The following is a 7812-nucleotide window of genomic DNA, read 5'->3' on the forward strand; positions in this document are numbered from 1 at the left end:
GGTTAAATGCGCATGCCCAGCGTGCAAAACCGAGCAGGTTAAATGCGCATGCTCAGCGTGCAATGGATTTAAGCGTTTTAAAAGTTATATGGATTCATCGTCTTACGGTTCTAGTTTGAAAGATGACCTTTCTTTCAAATTTTATTTTTGATTTGAAATTTAACTTTTTGATCATTTCCGTAAAGGTTTTTTTTGTAAACAGTATACCCGGAAAGTAGTGTAGACAGGATCTAGTAGACGTCAATGTTGTCTACGTCATAAAAAGACGGCAGTTCCACTGCATATCAAAGCGGCGACACTGCAATTATATTGCCAACAATTGGATTCGCATTCCATAAGTGTTGAAATGTTACTATAGTTACGCTTGATTTTATTGAGCACTATAGTATGATAAACACAAATGTAAAATATACTTCAGTATATCTCTCATAATTTCGTGCATTTGAAAGATTTTTAACACAAGCGCGCAAATGAAATTACAATCAAATTGACTAACAGTGGTGATTTCCCTTTAATAATTTTACACCATTTGCTGTCAAAGAAGGTGTTGTCATCAGTTGTTGAAAATATGAAATATTCATGTTGGTTTTACTAGTTCTACGGTAGGTTCTGTACCTCATTTACTTTTTTCAATGTATGTATTCCATTTTTCATGATGCTAAGCCTCCTAATAGTAATACCAGTGCTAACAGGGGCGTAGATATTACTCAAGTCAAGGGAAGCTGTTTTACAGAACTTCACCCAGTAGAGCACACACAGTAATTAACAGATCATATATAAATCAGTATATCGCCTGTAAATTTATATATCTACACATCTTTTAATCAATATATCGGTAAGTAAAAATGTTTACAGGGCTCCAGATAAGATGTGTATTAGCGTAAATTACGCTTTGAAATAATGCATATATGCATGTCTGGTAATTTTTAAGCTTATGAAAACGTATATGAAATAACAGAAACGCAGCAATGACTTTTTATTTGCGTAAACAAAATCTGAATTGTCCGGATGCTTTATGTAACAGAGCACAGTCGGCATTAATTCTCCCACATTGAACGTACACACGCATTGAATAGTACTCTATAAACCTAGGTTAAACTATTTTACACTCAATGTCTGCGTATATCAAATAGTTGGGAATTAATATTGATGGTTCGGTAGTGTATTTTAAAGCGGTGTCGATTTAAAATATCAACTTCCGGTGCGGAATAAACACAAATGTCTCTTTCTAAGAATGTATAAGTGAATAAACACTCTACGGATTCTTTAAAGATCCCCAAAACATAGCTAAAGGTATATTGTATATTCTATTTTATTTGGAAGCGGGTGTGAAGCCAAAGCAAGCGAAGGGAAAAAAGAAGCAAAAACTTAAATGATGAATTGAAACTAAACTGCAAACAAATGCATGGATGTTACACCCAATAAATATGTTATAAAACTGATATCTCTTTTTTTTTGACATTTATAAATTTTCAGGAGTAAAATTACTTCTAGTCAATTTCAGATTTTACTGTTTTACTCATTCACAAAACATATGTTGAGTAAATACTTTTTGGCCAAAGAAAATTATCTGGAGCTCTATTTCTCAATTAATTCGGTTTGCCAGAGCGTGTAGTCATGTCAAGCATTTCAATGAACGTAATCAATATATTACAAGTAAACTTCTTCAGCAAGGCTACCGTTATTACAAATTGCGTAAATATTTTACTAAATTTTATTATCGTAGTTCTGATTTAGTTTTAAAATTCAATAGTAATTTAAAGACACTTCTGCGAGAAGGTATTTCTAAACCCGTTTTTTATGGGGATGTGGTTTACAAACTTCGTAAGATCTTGGGTCATGGTAATTTTCCAAATGTATTTGAAAAGATTATCAAACGTTTTATTAAAAGAGGTTACGACCCAACTGTTTTGAGACATACCGCATGTTTAGTGTTCAACCCGTTTACAGTTGGACACTACGCTTCCCTCTTTGATTGCGTCTGACGAAAGAGGGGGAGGACTCTATGATGAGCAGTTTTTAAATCCTACCAGGACTGAACTGTTTTGATATTTGTCTTCTGGCCTGTTTCGTCGGGCCCTTAAGGGTGTTTCTCTTGTTGCTCTGTCTTCTGAAAAGGCATTGAGTACATACGTTTTTGGCTCTTAAGGTTTGCTTTTTATATATTTATACACGAGCATTTTTGTGTTTTACATGCCATGCCTTTTTGTTTCCATTACGTGTGTTAGAGATTCACCTGGAGGGGATTACTTTTATTTACACTGTCCCATGTCTTTGGAACATGGTGGGGGTAAGAGTGAGGTTGGGTGCGCACCATAAACCGGTTTAAGCTCCTCAGTGGTGTTTTTGCCACTGACCGTTCCAAGGCGGTGCCCCACTGTGTTCCTTTGTTTGTTCGTTTTGTCCTTGTGTGTTGACTTTGTGTGCGCGCGTGTGTGTATGCTTATTGTTTTGTCCTATTGTGTAAGCTTTGAGTGTGTGTGTGTGTGTGTGTGTGTGTGTGTGTGTGTGTGGTGCACGCGTTTGCGAGCTGGAGGGTTCGTTTTGAGGAGGCTGCGCTTTTGGTGCGTGGCATTCCCTGTTTGATATTTTTCTTTGTTTTTAGAAAAAAATCACAGTCAAATCCTGGGGTTTATTTTTGATTACACCAGCACATAAATTTGTGAAGTTTCAACTTCGAACGCTGCGATGTTTGCCTTTGGGGACATGTTTTCAAAGAACTATACAAGTGACATACTTTAGGGTTATAATATACCCCAAAAATAAGTTGACAATTCGTTTCTCTGCCTTTCTTCCAATTTACCGGAAGCATTTTGATGTTGACCGGTACTTTTCCATCATTTATTTTAACAAGCGCCGTGATTGCTGCTGAAAGAGATGCTATTCATTACTAAGGAGCTGCTGATGAAATTGAATGACCATGTTGCAAACCAGTCAGCCGTGACCTTCACCTCGGAAAAGAAAGGAGAAGAATTTCGACATTATTAGTTGAATAAGTTATATTTTGACATATTTATAGCATTTGAAACTGTTAAACATGCGTATGTGGTTTAATACAGATATGCTAATGCAGTTTATTTTACAAACGCATCATGGGGATATTGCCCATATCCTTTCCGCAGCCTTAACGTAATAAAACATATTAGCGTCTAATGGCCCTTTCACGCTTCCATAGAATCAACATTAATTACACAAAATTAATTTTGAAAATATTTCTGAAATGTCTAGGTCTGCAGTTCTCAGATATGGTTATATCTTACATCCAAGGCATATACTGACACTCTCAGACAACATCAAAAACAACCCTTTGAGGGATTTGATGAAGTTCCAAAATTATCAGTGTACCCTTGATCCGTTACGGACCCATTTGGGATTTGTGTTTATTTGAGCTCAGATATCTTTTCGTAGATGAAAAGCTGACATGCCGTACTAAAGCCCAGGTAATTTCAGTTTCAATTTGTTAGAAAGTGATGAAAATTGACTCCAATAGCAAAACAAAAACAAAAAACAATAGAAGTCCATGAGCGTCCAGACGGGGTGACCCCTGCACGTGACCCCTGACTATCTACGAATCAAATATGGCTTTCGTTTTCAAGTTTAACATTTCTACTTTCATTTTCTTTTCTGCCGGAAATAGCTGAAGGTCGAGTGACATCATTTTCTGTGTTGTCAAAAACATATATATGCCTGGCGAGATTGCATAAATATGTGCTGGCCGTCCTAAGGTTATGAAAAAATATTTCAATATTTCCTAGGATCACATCAAATTGGACTAGCTCGGATCTCTACTCTAGACCGAATTCCGGTATTGTATGTCATAATATGTAGGACTTGAATATTAAAACACGGAGAAAGTATGTAGACGGCCGGGTAGCTCAGTCAGTAGAGCATCAGAATGGTATTACGAGGCCCCCGGGTTTGAGTCCGGGTCTGGCTGCACATTTTTCTCACCCTTTGACATTTGGCACCCAGCTTTGGACGGTGATGGTATCACACTGGCTAGTCTCCTACGCCTGTAATTGCTTATATATACTTAAGTACCTACTGAAAAAAATTCAAGGACGAATTTCAAAATGGTGGGGAAATATGTCACGGTGTAGGACTTGAATATTAAAACGGGGAGAAAGTGTGTAGGTGGCCGGGTAGTTCAGTCGGTAGAGCATTTGAAGGGTATTCCAAGGCTCTGGGTTCGAATCCCGCTCTGACTGCACTTATTTCTAGCCCTGTGACATATATTAATAACCAGTGTTTAAAGTAATTGCTCTACTAGTATACTTAAATATGTAATTTTATCTGAAGAAAAGTCTAATTGAATAAAGAGAAAAAAATCCCTCAATGAAAAGGAATGAAAAATTCTGTTTTGAAGCCTTACTTGATTACAGGCTGATAGATAAAATCTATAACTCAGTGTAAGTTCTGTAACTACCATTTGTTGTCATGAATACAGTAGATTTGTTTTGACTGAATATTAACATTTTGGTATTAACTAAAAAGGTTGTTATCAGCTTAGTAGGTTAAATGTATATTTGATGCAGTTTTGTTGTTGTTTTTTTTTTTGTTACAGATGTGTGTGCCATTCCACATCTGAGCACTGTAAGGTCTGGCAGCAAAATAAAGATATATTCAAATGGATCTTGTGCTGTGTCTCACATCTGACATCATACTAGAAAAGGGTATAATCATATCTTTGTTACTATTGCTTATCATGCTTATATCTTACTGTAACTTCACATAAACATTGTCCAGCATACAAGCAAAGTAAAGTATGTGCAGGGGCAGGGACCATTATACATAAAGACAAGGTCACCAAGGTGTTACACTAAGGTTATTTTTAAGGCTAAAGTTTTTTGACAACCTTTGTTTTTCTGTCATATCTTTGTTACTATTGCTTATATCTTACTGTAACTTCAAATAAACATTGTCCAGCATACAAGCAAATTATGTGCAGGGGCTGGGCCGGTATACATACGGACAAGGTCACCAAGGTGCTATACTTATGTTATTTTTAAGGTTAAAGTTTTTCGGCAACCTTTGTTTTTCTGTCATATCTTTGTAACTATTGCTTATATCTTACTATAACTTCACATAATCATTGTCCAGCATACAAGCAAAGTATGTGCAGGGGTTGGGCCCATTATACATAAGGTCAAGGTCACCAAGGTGTTATACTTGGGTTATTTTTAAGGTTAAATGTTTTGACAGCCTTTGTTTTTCTGTCATATCTTTGTTACTGTTACTTATATCTTACTGTAACTTCACATAACATATAGCATAACACACAGCATACAAACAAAGAATGAGTTGGAGCTGCGCCCTTATACCCAAGGTCAAGGTCACCAAGGTGTTATACTTAGATTATTTTTAAGGTTAAAGGTTTTCGGCAACTTTTGTATGTTCTGTCATATCTTTGTTACTGTTATTTATATCTTACTGTAATTTCACATTAACATTGTCCAGCATACACACAAAGAATGTGCAGGGGCTGGGCCCATTATACCCAAGGTCAAGGTCACAAAGTTGTTATACATGGAATTATTTTCATGTTACTTCTTTTCAAAAGCTTCGTTTATAGACATATCTTTAGTAGCTTGAAATTAAAAATATTTCTTTATTATTATCATCTGTATGTGTGGTTACATTCTTCATAGCTCTGATTGTATTTTTTACAGAATTATGCTCCTTTCATACTTAAAGATTTTTGGCAATCTTCGCTCTGTGGATATAACTTTACTGCAACATAAGATAAAGATTTGAAACTTAAGATGTATCTTTATCATTATCATCTGCATGTGTGGTAACAATCCCCATAACTCTGATTTATATTTTTGACCAAATTATGCCCCTTTCATACTTTAATTTTTTGACAAATATTGTTTTCTGGGCATAACTTTGGTACTTTATAAGATGATGACTTGAAACTCAAAATATATCTTTACCATCGTCATCTGCATGTCTGGTAACAATCCAAATAACTCTTATTTGTGTTCTTGACAGAATTATGCCCCTTAGTATATCTTCCTTTTAAAGTAGAGGTCTCTTATTGATACATATATTCATTTTACTGTCAAATCGCCGAATAGTGGAGCGCGCTGTCTTAAGGACAGCTCTTGTTTAAAATTCTATTTTAAATGTAATACTTTGTCACAAGCAAGATCTAATTAGGTCAAATTTTGCTTCAGTTGAGCGACTAAGGCCCACTTGGGCCTCTTGTTTTCTGAAGTCTTGTTATAAAACTTACTTTTCCAGTCAATAGTCTAAACTGTGATCTTTCAGTGCAGACCTCGGGCAAAACTTTTGACTGTATACCTGCACGTTATGCAATAAGTGACTTAGTGTATATTATCAGGACTCCTTATAACGGTTAATGCTGTTTGCTGTGTTAATGGTTGTGCACAACTCAAATAATTCATTAACTTAAAAATATAATAGAGTACCTGATAGCCATATATATTCAGAGTTGAAATCGTTTGGAACTGAGGATTTGTTATTCGGACATTTAACCACAATATATGATATTTTAATGCAGTTAGAAACGTCTTTGAATTATTTTAAAATTTATTTTATGCTATCCCGGACATAGATTTTACAACACTAAAGCAAATATACGCGAATGATGCGGTTCGGAATTTCAGTTTTGGAAATAGTCAACACATTAAAACAACTAAGCAAATGTGACTGATATATACGAAAGTCTGCGATAATCCAAAAATCTCGCTTGTGGAGAGAAGAAACTTGATTATGATGTTCCCACTAAGGAAAAAAATCTTGCATAGAACCAGCAGCTGTGTGAATACACCCTCGAGAAAAAAGTCAATGCGTCGGGCCAGCTGCAATTTTTTACCGTTATTTGTTCAGGAATAAAGTCTTTTCGCTGGGCCAGCTACTCAGCCTAACTGTGACCTCTTTTTCTCTGTCTCTCATTCCGGTGGTGCTCATACTCCGGAGCTCTCAATCCATAGGCGAACGCCCTACGACTGAGCTATCATGATACACGATTCCGCTAACATTGCTGTGATTGTGTCTGATTGTAGAGCGATGTTTAAAAATGTTGAAGTAACTATTTACGACGTTAAATCAGCAACGGCCGCATACTAGCGTTTTTATAAAGCTAAGCTTGTTTACATTAAATTCATTTACAATTAATGTGCGAAGCTTCAGACGACAATTTATATTGGAAGCGAGACAGTTTGCTGAGGTAATGACTCACTAAATACTCTATATGAAATAGGGGGACTTTGAGCTGCCGCAGCGCGCACTGAGCAATGCACACACCGCGGGCCATTTGAAAGGTTTGTGACTTAGTTATTTTTTCTTGAGGAATGTTGTCAGTGCAGTATACAAATTGAAAGAATGACTTATTTTCCGTGACAAGTTCTGCTTTTTTACGACGAAAATGCTACCAACATATCAAGGATAGATCTGTTAAATAATCTGAGCCAAAAAGAATGCATCACAAGAGAGGAATGTATTTTTACAGAGCTAAAACTGCGAACTGTTGGAATCCGTTATTTTCTGCCATTTTTTTCGCGCCATTTTCCTATTTGTTGATGTCTGTATACCTACTGAATTGCAATTTTACACTTTTGAAACAAATATTTTTACAATGCAGAATTTAATTGAATCCTAAATTCCTGATTCCTGATTTTTGAAAACGAAGGACATTCAGCTATTAAAAAAAATAAGATCGTATGCTTGATTTATTGTATGACCGATTCGGCCTTAATTTGTTCGAAAATTGCAGTATTTTCATACTTCAACAGTGTTTCTGTTATGTATGACGGACAGTTAACCTAACCATTGCTCATTTATTTT

The sequence above is a fragment of the Mercenaria mercenaria genome, chromosome 3, assembly GCF_021730395.1.
Source record: "Mercenaria mercenaria strain notata chromosome 3, MADL_Memer_1, whole genome shotgun sequence".
Taxonomy (NCBI): domain Eukaryota; kingdom Metazoa; phylum Mollusca; class Bivalvia; order Venerida; family Veneridae; genus Mercenaria; species Mercenaria mercenaria.